Below are 14,688 nucleotides of genomic sequence, written 5' to 3'. Positions count from 1 at the left end.
ACTTCAACCTGGGAAACAGTGTGACATTCTAAGTAAAGAAAAAATAATATTTAAAAATTAATCAAGTAACAACTGAGAGTCTTATTGGTTTTTTGAAACCATTGAGCACAAGTCTGATTTGCAATTACTCTATAAAATCTGTTAAATAAAGCATATCACATATTTTACAGTTTGCTCTGTTTTCTTCAGAGATTAAAGCCTTTTTATTTTCATTTTGTTATTTTTAAACTTTGTTTTATTTTAAGTTCTGTGATACATGTGCAGAACATGCAGGTTTATTTCATAGGTAAATGTGTAGAAAGTTGGTTTGCGGCACCTATTAATCTATCATTTAGGTATTAAGCCCCATATGCATTAGTTATTTCTCCTGATGCTCTCCCATCCTCCACTCCCTGACAGGCCCCAGAGTATGGGGTTCCTTTTCCTGTGTCACGTGTTTTCAAATTTCATATCATACTATAATTAAGAAAATGAGGTGGGATTTTCTCTTCCTGTGTTACCTTGCTGAAGACGATGGCTCCAGCTTTATCTATTTTCCTGCAAGAGACACAATCTCATTGCTTTTTATAGTTGCAAAGTATTCTGTTGTGTGTATTTCGCATATCTTCTTTATCCAGTTTATAACATTTTCTGACTAAAGTGAGCATTTGTGTTAATTCAATGTCATTTCTGCTGTGAATTATGCTTCAATAAGTATAACATGCAAATAACATTAGAATAGAATAATTTGTATTTTGGGGTATATACCCAGTAATGTCATTGATAGGTCAATGCCGCTTTAAGATCCTCAAAACATCACCCCACTCTCTTCCACAATGGTTGCACAATTTACTTTACTGCCAATAGTGTAGAAGCTTTCTTTCCTGTTTCTCTACTGTTTTGCCAGCATCTGTTATTATTTGACTTTTGAATAGTCACCACTATTGAATAGTCACCACTATGACTGTGCTGAGATGGTATCTCAAAGCAATTTGATTTGCATTTCTCTGACAACTAATGATGTAAGCTTTTTGAGATAATAATAATTAAAAAAACTTAACAGAAAATAGATTAGTAAAAAAATTGAGGCTATTTCTCAAGGACAACACATAACAGGGCTTAGTTAGATTTAAAAACAAACATTTATTAGGTCATAAATTTATTTTAAATAAAAACATATTGCAGGAAATTCTATTTTCTGACTTATGAGACATTTAAATAATCAAGATATATAATATAAAAATTAAGATTTGCAAGATATGTTTCTGATTTAGAAGTTGAATCATGGAACAGGCATGGTGGCTCCTGTTTCTAAGCATAGCTCCAGTTTCAAACTTCGGCACTTACTTAAATGAGATTAGCACTTCCCATTTTATAATAAACGTGACACTTTCTCAGAAGTTTGAAAATCCAATAAAGATTTTCTTCTCTAATGTGGTCTTTCAGTATTAGCCCTTCAAATGCATTTTCCCTGAATTTTTAATACTGTTCTGCAAAAAGAAAAGTATTATTTACCCAGCTTATAAGATAGAGGTAGAAAAGAGCAGGATGCTATAACAGCAAGGAGTTAGAGGAATGTCAGATCTCTTATAAAATGTCCACTCATCTTTACTTTCAAGTGGTTTCTTATTTATTCCTCAGAGCTCTCTAGAATAGTAAATATAACAAGACACAAACATATTTGCATGTTGTAATCGTGAGGAAAGGAGGTTACTATGGCATTAATGGAGAGGCCAGCAATGCTACTCAGCACCTTACAATGCACAGCAAAGCTTCTTATAACACACTGCTTCAAATGCAGGGTGTCCTGACGAGTGTTTATCTTTCAGGAAAGAGGAAACCCTAACGTGGGTAGCTCATCTTTCCAACTGGCTATCTTATCACATGTTCAGTTGTCAGTAGAATAGAGATCCTGAAGTGGGTAGCTCCTTTCCACAGCTGGTGGTTTCAACAGCTGGCCAGCTTGAATCACAGAGGATACCCTTGAGTGGGTATCTCTTCTTGGCAGCTGATCATCCCACTGTTTTACTAGCTCTTAGCAGAAAGCAGGGTATGTGGTAGATAGCTTTTCTCTGCAGCTGGTAGTTTCAACATCTCAGTTCTCTGCAGAGTGAAGACCCTCAGATGGGTAGCTCCTTTCAACACCTGAGAGTCTGACATGTCCTCAAGTTTGTCTGAGACTGGAGACTTAATGTGCTTCATAGAAAACAAAGAGTGCATGCTGATTGATTCATGGGTGGTCATGTGTGGATCTAAATAAAGGACCATCATTTCCCATTCTGGTTCATTAGCCCAGACCACAGACTTCAGGTTGTAACTGTCTCAAACTTGTGAATTCATTGAGGAAGTGCATATTTTTACCCAGGAGCCTGTTTGCCTTTGTCATCATTTATGGTACGCAGGTTGTTTGTTTCAACTGGTGTCTGCATGCCTGTGTGGAGCTGCCCTAAGCACCTTCTTAACATCTATTGTGTTTGTTTTTTGCCAAAGTCTGAAGGGGGCTGATGTGGAATCAATGCCCATAACATGCACATTACATGGTTGGGCTGCAATGGTGACCAGGATTTGCTCCAAACTTGTTCTGATACTGTAGTAGGTGAAATCAGGCAGAGGACACAAAAAGAGAGCTGACACCCCTGACCCTGTGAGGACTGAGGGGGGGACCTTCAAGGAATTAGAAGAGGACTGGTATGCCTATGCCTCCATCCACAATGCGGAAAATTGCAGCTGCATTGGTGAGATGGGGGATATTGCCTGCACATTGCTCCAAGAGCATAGGGAGGCCCGAGATCACAGTCATGGTCATGGGTGGCTGAAGTTGTGCCAGGAAAATGCATAACTTCCACCCTGCCAAATCAGAAGTGTGTAGGACTTAACAAATGTTCCCAGCTCCTGCCAGATTATTGAGTATGCACATCCAGGTGCACCTGCCCCAGTGCAGCTAGGATCATGACAGTGGCCTCTTTATATGGCTTGCCATGACCATCACATTTGTATAATTCATGTTACCAATATACCAATGAAAATCCACAGTTTGTCTGTATGTATTCTCAGAGGCATTTTTATAAATAATAGAATAAAATGTGAACATTATATTTTAAAAATTTTGCTGAATAAATAGTGACATACATCTAACTAATACTATAAAAATGCACACACATGAGTGTGTGTTTGAGCATTGTACATAAATAGTAAAAATGTATTGGGAAAGAAAAGGAGAGAAAAATAAACTCTATGGTTTTGCTTTAATCACACATTAACAGAACTGACCTCACTTTAGTTACCCAGACTTGAAGAGACTTTCAAAATTTTATTAAAGACACTCTGATGTATATATATGTATGTATGTATGTATATCAGAGGGACTTTAATTTTTATATATGCATATATGTGCATGTGTGTGTGCGTATGTGTGTATGTGTATGTGTGTGTGTATATATATATATACACACATGTGTGTATATATGTATATATTATATATATACATGTATATATAATATGTATATAATATGTATATATTATGTATATATTATATATACGTACATAATATATATACATACATATATATTTTATGTATATAATATGTATATATAATATATATACGTATATATTATATATATACACGTATATATAATATATACGTATATATATTATATATATACATATATATTTAATATATTTAATATATATCATATATATATTGTGTGTGTGTGTGTGTGTGTGTGTGTGTGTGTGTATATATATATATATATGTAAAAATTGAATACAGGTAGAACTTTTTGCTATTGTATTTTGAAAATTTCTTAACCCAAATTTATATATTCAGGTTAAGAAATTTTCAAAATAGAATAGCAAAAAGTTCTACCTGTATTCAATTTTGTCACATTTCCAACTGAGGTACCGGTTCATCTCACTGGGACTGGTTAAACAGTGGGTGTAGCCCAAGAAGGGCAAACTGAGGCAGGATGAGGTGCTGTCTCACCCAGAAAGTGCAACGGGCTGGAAGACTGCCACTCCTACCAAACAGAGGCTTTCAGGGACTTTCCAGCCACTCTAGTGCTCCAGTTCAGATGCTGCACTTCTCCAGCTATCTTTGCAGCCCAGAGACCCAGGGGATTCCTGCAGGGCAGATACGTAGGTTTCCAGTGCAAATCTGGGCAGCTGATTCAGCGTGTGCTGTGAGTTTTCAGATAGAATCTTAGTGGCTGTTTTGGCTGGTGCCTGTGAGACAGAGCAACCCATACACCTGAGAGAAAAATGCCTGAAAGGTGGGGAGCCAGGTGATCTGGCTCAGAAGATTCCACCCCATGGAGACCAGCTAACTGAATCCTAGTGCCTTGGGATATTCTCTGCCAGCACAGCAGTTTAAGTTCACCCTGGAAGGTCAAGCTTTGTGGGGGGAAGGGCATTCACCATTACTGAGGCACTCCACCATTACCAGGGCAGGTTCCCATTATTGAGGCAGTCTGACATTACTGAGGCAGTACTAACCTTACCTCTGTAAACAAAAGAAGAAAGAAGTTTACATAGAAGCTGGTCAGAGACTGTGGGAGCTCAGAAATGCCTCTGCAGGCAGACTGTGACTAGACTTCCACCTTCCTGGGCAGTGCATCTCTGAAATAAGGCAGCAGTCCATCAAGGACTTATAAATAAAGCCCACCACCTGGGGACAGAGCACCAGGGAAAAGAGGCAGCTGTGAGTTCCACTGCAGCAGACTTAAACTTCCCTGCCCAGCAGCTCTAAAGGGAGAAACTGAGCTCCCAGCATCGTACTTGAGCTCTGATAAGGGAGAAACTGTCTCCTGAAGTGGCTTTCTGACCCCTGTATATCCAAAGGAATGCCTTATACTGGAGAGCTCTGGCTGACATATGGTGAGTACTGTTCTGAGATGAAGATACCAGAGAAAGGAACATGAAGCTACCAGAGGAAGGAACATATAGCAGCCCCTGCTGGTGATTCCCAGGAAAACAGGGTCTGAAGTGGATCTCCAGCAGTCCTGCAGCAGAGGGGCATAACTGTTAGAAGGAAAAACAAAGCAGAAAGAAATAGCTTCAACATCCAAAGAAAGGACATCCAGAGAACCCGTCTGAAAGTCACCAACTTCAAAGACCAAAGGTAGATAAATCCACAAAGATGAGAAGAAAGCAGCACAAAAAGGCTGAAAACACCAAAAACCAGAATGTCTCTTCTCCAAGGGATCACCCCTCATCAGCACGGGAGAAAATCTGGATGGAGAATGAGTTTGAACAATTAAAAGAAGAAGGCTTTAGAAGGTGTGTAATAGCAGCCTTTTCTGAGCTTAAGGAGCATGACCTAACCCAATGCAAGGGAACTAAGAACTTTGAGAACAGGTTAGATAAAATGCTAACTAGAATAACCAGCTTAGAGAAGAAGATTAATCACTTGATGCAGCTGAAAAACATGGCACAAAAATGTTACACCAGATTCAATAGCTGAATCAATCAAGTTGGAAGAAAGGATATCAGAGACTGCAGATTAACTCAATGAAATAAAATTAGAGGACAAGATTAGAGAAGGAGGATTGAAAGAAAATTAAGAATACCTCCAAGAAATATGGGATTGTGTGAAAAGACCTAATCTGTGTTTGATTGGAGTACCTGAGTGTGATAAGGATAATGAATACAAGCTGGAAACACTCTTCAGGAGAAGAACTTCCCCAGCACAAAAAGGCAGGCCAACGCGCAAATCCAGAAAATACAGAGAATGCCACAAATATATTCCTCAAGAAGAGCAACCCCAAAACACATAATCATCAGATTCATCAGGGTTGAAATGAAGAAAAAATTGCTAAAAACAGCCAGAGAGAAAGGTCAGGTTACCCACAAAGGTAAGTCCATTAGACTCAGAACAGACCTCTCAGCAGAAACCATACACACCAAAAGACAGTGGGGGCCAATATTCAACATCCTTAAATAAAATAACTTTCAAACCAGAATTTCATATCGAGATAAATTAAGCTTCATAAGTGAAGGAGAAAAAAATATTTTACAGACAAGCAATTGCTGAGAGATTTTGTCACCATCAGGGCTGTCTTACAAGAGCTCCTGTAGAAAGCACTAAACATGGAAAGGAACAACCAGTAGCAGTCACTGCAAAAATGTACTAAATGATAAAGACCCTCGACACAATGAAGAAACTGCATCAACTGACGTGCTAAACAAGTGGCTAGTATCAAAATGGCAGGATCAAATTCACACATAAAATTAACTAAAGTAAACAGACTAAATGCCCCAGTGAAAAGACACAGACTGGCAAATGGATAAAGAGTCAAGACTCATTGCTGTGCTGTATTTAGGAGACCATCTCACATGTAAAGACACATATAGACACAAAATAAAGAGATGGAGGAATATTTAGCAAGCAAGTGGAGAGTAAATAAAAGTAGGGTTGCAATGCTAGTATCTGATAAAGTGGACTTAAAACCAGCAAGGATGAAGACTCAAAGAAGGGCATTATGTAATTGTAGAGCAATCAAGGCAACAAGAAGAGCTAACTATCCTAAATATATATGCATCCAATACAAGAGCACCCAGATACATAAGTGTTCTTAATGACCTATAAAGAGATTTAGATTCCCACATGATAATGGTTGAAGACTTAAACACCCCACTGTGAATCTTACATCAATGAGACAGAAAATTAACAAGGATATTTAGGACTTGAACTCAGATCCGGACCAAGAGGACCTAATAGACATTTACAAAACTCTCCACCACAAATCTACCAATTATACATTCTTCTCAGCACCACAATGTACTTACTTAAAGAGCGACCACATAATTGGAAGTAAATCACTCCTCAACCAATGCATAACAATGGAAATAAAAGCAAACAGTCTCTCAGATACGGTGCAATCAAATTAGAAAACAGGATTAAGAAATTCACTCAAAACCATACTACTACATGGAAATTTAACAACCTGCTCTTGAACGACTACTGGGTAAATAATGAAATGAAGGAAGAAATAAAGATCTTCTTCAAAACCAGTGAGAACAAAGACACAATATACCAGAATCCCTGGAATACATTTAAAGCAGTGTCTAGTGGGAAATTAAAAGAGGCATAGCAAATGGTACCAAAAAGATAGAGAATATCATGACAGGCTATTGTGAAAAAATTATATGCCAATAAATTGGATATACTGGAGAAATGTAAAATATTGGACACATAATTTCACTAAGATTACATTAAGAAAGAGTAGAAAATCTGAACAGGACAATGAATGAGGAAATTGATAGTAATCATTTAAAAAAATCTACCAAAGTAAAGCACTAGACTTAAGGCATAACTGCAAAATTATACTAAACTTGAGAGAAAAACAAATACCAACTTATCTCAATCTATTCCAGATACTAAAAAAGGTAAAATAACTTCAAACCCATCCTATAATGCCAACATTATCATGAGGCAACTAAGATTATAAACAGATAAAAAAGATTATAAAACAGATTCAAAAGATAATTCCCTATAAATAAGTGGCACATTCATCTCAGGTCTCCAAGGATGATTTTATAGAGGGAAAATGATAAATATTCATTAAGAGTGAAGACAAAAATTTGATCGCTTTAACAGAAGCAGGAGAAGCATTTGACAAAAACTTAACTTCGCTTTGAAAATTCTCAACAAAGTTAATATAGAAGGTACATATATCAACACAATAAATAGAAACTCACAGATAATGACAACAAAAAAATGAAAGCATTTCTCTGTAATGTAGAATAAGACAAGGATGTCTGTTTTCATCATTTCTGTTCTACCTAGTGCTGGAAGTGCTAGCCTAAGAAATCAGTAAAGTAAAATAAATAAACGGTATTCAAATGGAAAAAAAAAGTAAAATTGTACCTGTTTTCAGACATGATTTTATATATAAAAATCCCAGAAGATGCCACTAAAAAAATGTTAGAACTAATAAGTTTAGTGAAGTTGCAGTATACAAAATCAACATACAAATATCAGTAGCATTTCTATACACAAATATTAATAGTAAGTAATCTTTAAAAGAGTTTGAGAAAACAATCCTATTTATAATGGTTACAGAACATAAGCTATCTATAAATAAATATAACTAAAGATGTGAATGATCTCTACAATAAATACTTTAAAACACCATAAAACATTAAAAAAGACATAAATAAAATAAATTTTATTTTCTTAAATTGAGGAATGCACATTGTTAAATTTTCTACACTACTGGAGAGATTTACAGATTCAATAAAATCTGCATCAAACTACTTATAGGCTCATGGACATTCTTTATATTGATAAAGAAAAAAGAATTTTAAAATGTATCTGGATCAGAAAAATAACCTCGATGATGTAAAATTGCTTGAATTGAGGAATTTTGAAGAAAAGCAATCAGTCTGACAATAAAACTGGCAGCATCACAATACCTGACTTCAAAATATACATCAAAACTATGGTAAGAAAAGCAGGATTATATTAATATAAAAACATGGAACAGAGAGCCCATACATAAATTTACATGTATATATAAAAGTTTATAACCAAGTTGTAAAACAAAGACACGTTAAAGAAAAACCTTTTCAATAAATGGTGCTCAAACAATTGGGTATCCATGTGCAGAAAAATGTGCTTTGAGAATAAGGTAACATCAAAATATATAAGGTAACATCAAAATATATAGCCACAGTAAAGGATAGTTGAATCAAGATTAGAAAAATGACCGTTATAATCTGGAAACGAACAATGAGCACTAAGAGAACTCAGCCTCCATGGGAAAGTACCAGCTTCCAGATTTGAACCAAGAAATACGTGTAATGTGTCTGACACCCCTGTCCTGCTAGAATGCAGGGCAGTACACAAACATAGCAAAGCTCTTACTGAAGTCATCACCAGTGTCCCATTAAAGAGGCCCCCTTTTCACATAGGGGAAAGTCTAGGTGTCCTAAGGGTAAGAAGCAATGAACCACACAGAATCACATGTGTTGACATCAATTATGCCTTTATATAGCAAACTGTACCTGAATATTTTGGAAGATTCCTGGAACCCACAACACCTAGAATAATTAACATAGTCAGGAAATGACAAGTCATTGTGGGGACTGATATGACTGATGACAGTCTGTTACATATTTTTTATTTTTGAGACAGAGTCTCACTGCATCACCAGGTACCAGGCTGGAGTGCCGGAGTGTGACCTTGGCTCACTAAAACCTCTGCTTCCCAGGTTCAAGCAATTCTCCTGCCTCAGCCTCCCCAGTAGCTGGGACTACAGGTGCACACCACCATGCCCAGCTTATTTTTTTGTATTTTTTTTTTCAGTAGAGATGGGATTTCATGATGTTGGCCAGGATGGTCTCAATCGCTTGACTGACAGTCTGTTACATATTATCCTATTGCTGTAATTTTGGTGTGGACTAAAGTTGAGATTAAATTTAATATTTTATTTTAGTTCTGTAAATCACATTCTTGGGCGTATGAAATGCAGGCTAATAATAGTAATAGTAATAATAATTAATAATAATAAGCTGTTGGACTGGGCCCTGGATACCTCACTGAAGTATTCTATCATTCATATGACTACCTTACAACAAAATTCAAGCAACAAAAGAATTATCTTTCCTTCTAATATAAATAAACATTAAAAAAAAACAGTGCTCAGGAGAGAAAACTTAAAAGCTTCTGCACAGCAAAGAAAATAATGAGACAAAATATAGAATGGGAGAAAATATTTGCCCAAAAAAATCTGATAATAGGTTCATAGCTAGAATACACAGTGAATTCAAACAGCTCAATTAGCAAAATGACAAATAACATGACTTTAAATGAACAATATATTCAGAGGAATGAAGTTAGACTCCAGCTATGACTATATACAAAAATTAACTGACAATTAGTTTAAAGACTTAACTGTAAGACCTCAAACTATAAAAATCCTGCAAGAAAACTTAGGAAATAACTTTCTCAAAACCCATCTTGCTAAAAAATTTATGGCTAAATCCCTAAAAGGAATATAAATAAAATGAAAAATTGACAAACTTAAGTTAAACTCAAGAGCTCCTGCACAGATATAAAATAGACAGAGTAAACAGAAAACCCATGGAATGGGAGAAAAATATGTGCAAACTATATGATATGGTTTGGCTGTGTCCCCACCAAAATGTCATATTAACTTGTGGCTCCCATAATTACCAGATGTGGGAGAAACCTGCTGGGAAATAAATGAATTCTGGTGGCACTGTCTCCCGTAATGTCCTCATGGCAGTAAATAAGTTTCATGAAATCTGATGATACTATAAAGATTTCCGCTTTCACTTGGCTCTACCTCTTGACTGTTGCCATGTAAGGTGTCTCTTGGCACTTCCTTCATCTTCCATCATGATTGTGAAGCCTACCTTGTTATGTGCAATTAACTGTGAGTCAATTATACCTATTTTTAAAAAATTAATTTCTCAGTCTTTAATACATATTCTTTGTAAGCATTGTAAAAAATAGGCTAATATGGCAAATTTGTACCAGCACAGTAGGGCACTGCTATGAGATACCCAGAAATATAGAAATGACTTTGGAACTGTGTAACAGGCAGTGGTTGGAATAGTTTAAAGAGTTCAGAAGAAGGTAATAAATGTGAGAAGGTTTGGAACTTCCTAGAGATGTGTTGAATGGCTTTGGTCAAAATGCTGATAATCATATGGACAATGAAATCTAGTTGAGATTGTCTCAGATGGAAATTGGAAACTGGAGCAAAATTGACTCTTGTGTTTTAGCAGTGGCTGGCAAGATTTTGCCCCTGCCCTAGAGATCTGAGGAACATTTCCTTTGAGATAATTTATGGTATCTGATGGAACAATTTTCTAAGTGCAAAGCATTCAAAATGTAACTTGTTGCTCTTAGTAAGTTTTAAAAGCAAAACAAAGCATAAAAGTTCAAAAATGTATAGCCTGATCATGTGATAGAAAAGAAAAATTTATTGTTCAAGGAAAAATTCATGCTGGCAACACAAATTTGCGTAAGTATCGAAGGGTCAAATGTTAATGTCTAAGACAATACAAAAATAAAATGTTGCCAGGGCATGTCAGGGATTTTCACAGCAGCCACTCCCATCACAGGCCCAGAGGCCTAGGAGGAAAAAGTAGTTTAGTGGGCTAGAATCAGGGTCCTGTTGCTGTGTGCAGCCTCTGTCTCAGTTGCTCCAGCTATGCCTAAATGGGAACAACAATGTACAGCTTGGACCATGGCTTCAGAGGCTGCAAGCCTCAAGCCTTGGCAATTGTCACATGGTATTGCACTTGTATATGAACAGGACTTAAAAATTAAAATTTGGGAACCTCCACCTACTTTTCAGAGCATGTATGGAAACATCTGATATTCATATAGAAGTTTGCTGCAGGGGTGGGGCCCTCATGGAGAAATCCTGCTAAAGCAGAGGAGAAGGGAAATTTGGGGTCCAAGTCCCGACACAGTGTCCCAGCTGGGGAAGTGCCTAGTGGAACTGAGAGAAGAGGGCCACTGTCATCTAGACTGATAGATCCACTGACATCTTGCACTGCATACCTGGAAAAGCCAAAGACACTCACTGCCAGTCTACAAAACTAGATTGGAGGGAGTCTGTTTCTTGCAGAGTCACAAAGGAGAACTTTAATGTTTAGTGATTGCCTTACTAGATTTTGGTGTTGCATGGCATTTTTAGCCCCTTTGTTTTGGCCAGTTGACCCTATTTGGAATGGGTATGTTTACCCAATACTTGTATACACCTTGTATGTAGCAAAAACAAACTTGTTTTGATTTTACAGGCTGATGGGCAGAACAGACTTGGACTGTCTCAGATGTGACATTGGACATTTGATTTAAAGTTGAAATGAGTTAAGACTTTGGGGGAGTGTTGGAAAGATAGAACTGATTTTGAAATGTGAGAACATAAGATTTGGGAGGAGCCTGGGTTGATATGCTTTACCTGTGTCCTCACCAAAATCTTATCTTAAATTGTACCTCCCATTATTTCTGAATCTTGTGCAAGAGACTTGGTGAGAGACAACTGGATCCTGGGGGCGGTTTCCCCATACTGTTCTCTTGTTGGTGAATAAGTCTCACAAAATTTTATATTTTTCATAAGGGGTTTCCTCATTCACTTGGTTTTCATTCTCTTTAGTTTGCCACCCTACACAACATGGCTTTTGCTTTCTACCATGATTGTGAGGCCACCTCAGGCAGAAGGAATTGTGAGTCCATTGAAGTTCTTATTCACTATAAATTACCCAGTCGTGGGTATGTTTTTATCAGCAGCATGAAAATGGATGAGTGAACCAGGCATCTGACAAAGTTCTAATGTCCAGCATCTTTTAAATAGGGGCAAATGCATAAACACACATTTTTCAAAAGAAATATAGGCAGTTTGCTAACAAATATTGAAAAAAATGCTTATTATCACTTATCGTCAGAGAAATGGAAGTCAAAAGCCACAAGTTACCATGTTGTAACAATTAGAATGGCTTTTGTTAAAAAGTAAAATAATACTAGTTTTTGGCGAGGCTTCATAGAAAAGGGAAACTTATATAGATTGTTGCTGGAAGTATAAATTTGTTCAGCCACAAATGGAGAGCAGTTCAAAGATTTCTCAAAAAACTGAGTTGAACAATCATTAGAGCCAGCAATCCCATTAATAGGTATATATTTAAAAACATAAATTAACTAGGTGCTGTGGCTCATGCCTGTAATCCTAACATTTTAGGAGGCAGGTGGGTGGTTCATGAAATCAGAAGATGGAGACTATCCTGAACAAGAAGGTGAAACCTTGTTTCTACCAAAATACACAGAAAATTAGCCAAGCATGGTGGCACACACCTGTAGTCCAGCTACTGGGGAGGCTGAGGCAGGAGAATAACTTGAACCCAGGAGGTGGAGGTTGCAATGAACCAAGATCATGCCACTGCACTCCAGCCTGGTGATGGAGTAAGACTCTATCTCAAAATAAATAAATAAAAATTTAAAAATCAGTTTGCTATAAAGTCATATGTACCCACTTGTTCATTGCAGTGCTGTTCAAGACAGCAAAGACATTGTATCAACCAAGTTTTCTGTAAATGATGGATTGGATTAAAAATGTTTTCATATATATACAGTACAGAATACTACAAAGCATTAAAAAGAACAAAATCTTGTCAAGCCATTATCCTAAGTGAAATAACTCAGAAACAAAAACACAAACACCACATGTTCTCATTTATACGTGAGAGCTAAACATTGGGTACATCATAAAATTAGGATCAGTAAACACTGGAGAATAGAAGAGTCGGGATGGAGAGATGGACGTAAGAGTAAGATAAAACTACTAATAAATAAAATTACTATGGTTACTTTCTGGGTTCAGTCATTTGTTCTTCAAAGCTCAGAAACTGATTCTAGCTTCTGTTCCACTGATTCCATAATATAATTTGCTAAAACAGTAAAACAAAAAAATAAATGGACAAAATAGTTTTATAATTTTTTTTCAAAAGAGGTTATACAAATGTTCAAATGGCATGTGAAAAATGCTTATCAATTATCAAGGAAAAGCACAATGAGACATTGTCTCATTCAAGTGTGAATGGTTATTCTCAAAAAATGTGACCACAAGAATTTGGAGATAAAAATGTCTCCATATTATCTGCTTAATGTAATGAAAATGTAATGTAAATTAGTGTATCATTATAGAAAACAGTGTTGTGATTTATCAAAATATTAAAAATGGAGGTACCATTGTATGCAGCAGTCTTACTGCTGGGTATACATTCAAAGAAACTAAAATTAGTATTGTTCTCTGACTTTATGCTTAATAGCTGCAATTCCATATTTATGGAGTGGTAGTAACAATAGCTAAGATATGAAAAAACCCACTTCCATTCCCATCGACAGATAAACAGACAGAAACACCTTTTAAATATGGTCAAAAGACATGAACACACACACACATACACACACACACAAACATATATATATACACACACACACACGCATATATGTATATGTGTATGTATACATATAATTCTCTAACGTATGTATATGTTTATATAGATATGAAATGGATTATTCTTAGCCCACAAACAGAACAAGATTCTGTCACTGACGATGTGAGTGTTCATGAAGTACGTTATGGTGAGCGAAATAAGCTGGACACAAATGAAAACAACATGTGTTCTCAAGCATATTTGGAATTTAAAAAGTTGGTTTCATTGAAGTAGGAATAGGACTACTTCTTTGAAAGTTTATAAAGGAGCGGGGTCTGGGAAAAAAAATACTCAATGGGTCCAAAGTTACAATTAGAAAGAAACGATAATTTTGAGTGTCTTATTGTGCAATAGATTGACTATAATCAACAATAAAGTACATCTCAATATAGCTAGCAGGAATGATTTTGTATGTTTCACCACAAATAAGTTATAAATGTTTGAGGAGAAGAATATGCCAATTATCCTGATTTGATCATATTAATATATATGTATGTGTCAGGTCATTATATTTTCCCCATAAATGTGTACAATTATTAGAGATTAACAGTATTTTTTTAATTACACATTATATCCAAGTAGAATTTTTCTGTGTCATTTAAGGCAGGTTTTACACGTAGGTATCTATGTGATACAGCACATTAACACAACAAAATAAAATGAAACAGAATCTCAATTGATGTAGAAGCATTTGACAAAATTCAGAAGTGATTTTTGATAAAATATATGTATTTTTAGATGGAG

This window comes from Cebus imitator, unplaced genomic scaffold (assembly GCF_001604975.1).
Source record: "Cebus imitator isolate Cc_AM_T3 unplaced genomic scaffold, Cebus_imitator-1.0 Scaffold753, whole genome shotgun sequence".
Classification (NCBI taxonomy): Eukaryota; Metazoa; Chordata; class Mammalia; order Primates; family Cebidae; genus Cebus; species Cebus imitator.
Note: the sequence above shows the minus strand (reverse complement) of the source record.